The 3,169-nt window shown below is 53.1% G+C and overlaps 1 pseudogene; it reads left to right on the top strand.

Moving 5' to 3' along the window:
* The first annotated feature begins 1,734 nt into the window (after positions 1 to 1,734).
* Positions 1,735 to 1,862, top strand: LOC136601132 (U2 spliceosomal RNA; annotated as a pseudogene).
* Positions 1,863 to 3,169: the final 1,307 nt, after the last annotated feature.

The following is a 3,169-nucleotide window of genomic DNA, read 5'->3' as shown; positions in this document are numbered from 1 at the left end:
CGCACCGTGAAATCTCCCGTTGTCACCCGCAGCATGTTCTATTTGCTGCGGGTGTACGCGCTGACGGCTTCCGTTCACGCTATCTCCCGCTGCAACCAGCGGAAGATAGCGTGAAAAAACGCTTCCCCGCCTACCGCCGCGCGTCATATGACGCGGCCGGCGCGTCACGTGACACGGCCGGCCGCGTCATGTGACGCGGTGGGCGTGTCACATGACGCGACGGCGGTGTGCAGGGAAGTGTCTTCACGCGATCTTCCGCTGGTAAGTATGGGGTCTCTGGGGGGCGCCGTGACGGGCTTCACTGCGTAATATTACGCGGCGGAGCCCGTCACGCTCGTGGGAAGGAGGCCTTAGGGGCCTCGTTGCTCTTTCTAATGGGCAAGGATTGGCTTTGTTTAGTGCTTTGAGAAAGGGATGAGAAGAGGTTCAGGTCCTGGTTATCTCTGTTTTGGCCACTAGATGGTGCTGTGGTGCATTGATATTTGAATTGCACTACACTTTAATGGAGCCTGCTGTCGGTCTGAGAGCTCCGGGGAGAGGACCTCCGTTCCCCCGCTGCACGTCAGAAATAGTGAGTACTGCTTTAAACTTTGCCTGGTGTTGATGTGCTGGGAGGATCACAGTATCCTCTCTTTTTTACTTTTCTGCTCTGGTCTGGCTAGTATGCCAAGCAGCCTGCTCGACTCAGGGGGGAGGGGGGGCGAGATGGCCGCTGCCTCACAGGGAGCTAGAGACTAGGTGCAGATCTTCCGGTGTGCCCGCCCGTGCTGATTGTCGGCTCTGGGGAGCAGGAGGGGGAAAACCACCAGCGTGGGGATTAGTCCAGCGGGGGATCACCCTGATGATTGTATGTGCCGCCGAGTTGCAGGTTGGTGGCCACGGCGGTATATTCAGAGGGAGAGAGCCGCGGCTGTGTATTTGCAAGGCGCTGCGGTGAGAGCGCGGGCACTGAGGGTGACAGAGCCTCCCCTCCAAGTCAGCAGGGGTTACCTTGTGCCATAGTCCTCTGCTTGGGGCTCCGTGAGCGGTCCTCGCCGGGTGTTTCTGAGCGCGGTACTTGTCGGGTTAGGGCGCGGGCCGCTGTGCAGGGCTGCGGCTCTTCGGCTTCTTTTTGGCGGCTGGAGATCACCAGGTGAGCCTTGTCCGGGCCGGTTGTGGGTTCTGGTGGGTCCCCAGGTGCTGTGCTCTTGTCTGCCTCTGTTTGGGTCACTGATTTGACCCAGAAAAGGGCTGAAAAGGGAGATTCTGTGGAGGAGCAAAACAGCGTGCGACCTCTCTCCTTGCTTGCTAAGCCACGCCCCGGGCCATAGTGTTTTTACGTCCTCCCGAAGTGGGCTTTATTCTCTGAGGAAGTAAAAACATGTGTCCTGCAGAGAATAAAGCCCCTCGGGCTCTGGACGTGACAGCTCCATGCTGTCGGTGTCCGCAGCATGGAGCTGTCATCCCGGGCTGTTCGGACCCCCCCACCCCCGACATTGCGATCGGCGCTATGCAATGGATATGGATGCATTAGACACCTGCAGGTAGTAAAATACCTGCGGATGTCATTTTTCCCTCCAGGCGCGGGTCCCGCGTGCAGGAAAAAATCCGGACATGCTCCATTCAGGCGCGGGTCTCCCGCGGGGACGGCTCACCCTGGTTGAGAAGGCGTTGGGCGGGGCTATGCAAAGGTCTTCCGGCTCCCTCAGTGCATTGTGGGTGTGCCCGGAGTGCTGGCTGAGCGTGTTGCATCTGATACGTCCCCTATCTGGGGATCATATATTAAATGGATATTTAGAACAGGGAGCTGGAAAAAGTGCTTGCTCTGTCCACTCCGCACATTGACCTGGTATTGCAGTACCTCCAGTACTGGTGCACCCCCTTTCCTACAGCAGTTTCCAAAAGCAGGAAAAAAAACTGATGAGCAAGAGGTGCAGCGCAGCTGCGGCTGCTAACAACCAAGCACTTAGATTTAGGCCTCATGTCCACGTGATACATGGCGGAAGTATCGCATGATACTTGTGCGACGGCTCGTGTTTTTGCGTGATGTCCTGTAGTTTTTATTTGTACCATTTTGGAGTTTATAAGACTTTATCGCTGTTTATTATAACTTTTTTTGGAGATAGGAATCGGTTACGTGCACACTTCCCATAGACTTGTACAGGGACCCTTGGTGCGCAAATGTGCACAAAAATAGAGCATGGTGAGGTTTTGCACGCATGCGAAATGTGTGAGTAAAGAGAATTCTGAAGGCATCCATTGAAACAAATATGTTTGTGTGAAGCGGCCCTTACTGTACTTTTGTTAGCACGAATCAAGCACATTTGCAAGCGCAAAAAAACACGCAACCATGCCGCCATTTATTGAAATGGGCTCTCTTGGAGCGTTAAGGATATGGGAGCGTGGTCAGACCATGATATTGTTCCAATATCCGCCTGTAAAACCCCCTCGAGGCCTGCCCGCGGCAGCAGGAACATATCTATCCTAGAATAAGATGCATGTGGCGCGGAGAGAAACGTGTAGTCCCTCTACGATCCATGCATGCACCTCCACACGTCGTATAATTCTTCTGAGTGTATGATTGGGACAATGGGTGACATGCCCCTGCCGCTCGCGGTGGAGTCCAAGGTAGGGTCCACCACTGAGTTTAGATCTCCTCCGATCACCAAATTCCCCTCTCGAATTTTAGCCACTTCGGAAAGAACATGTTTGAAGAATTTGGCCTGCCTTTTAAATGGGAAGTAGACATTTACTAGAGTGTAGGTGGTGGCGTTAATTACGCAGACTAATATTAGAAATCGCCCGCCTGGGTCCACGTATACGTTTTTTTGGGAAAATGTAACGTTCCGGCTAATGGCTATCATTACGCCTTTCTTTTTTTTCCCTTCATTTGATGCCAGGAAAATGTTTGGAAATTTAGGGTGGTTGCAGGGGGGGTGTTTATCTCTCAGGAAGTGTGTCTCTTGGGCGAGGAAGATGTCTGAGTGGGACTTAAGAGCCTGTCTCCAAAGCATGCTACGTTTATAGGGGCTGTTCAGGCCTTTTACATTTAGGGATGTGATGCTAATGGGCATAACTGGTAGGTGGTTTATACGCTGGGGAGTCGTTGTGTTTTTTCATATTAAGTATGGTGGGGGGGGGGTAGGGAAGTGGCCTCCTACTGAACCTTTTATAACTATATTTGACATAA

The sequence above is a fragment of the Eleutherodactylus coqui genome, unplaced genomic scaffold (genome assembly GCF_035609145.1).
Source record: "Eleutherodactylus coqui strain aEleCoq1 unplaced genomic scaffold, aEleCoq1.hap1 HAP1_SCAFFOLD_30, whole genome shotgun sequence".
Classification (NCBI taxonomy): Eukaryota; Metazoa; Chordata; class Amphibia; order Anura; family Eleutherodactylidae; genus Eleutherodactylus; species Eleutherodactylus coqui.
The sequence above is the reverse complement of the archived record's forward strand: the minus strand, read 5'-3'. Positions and strand labels throughout refer to the sequence as shown.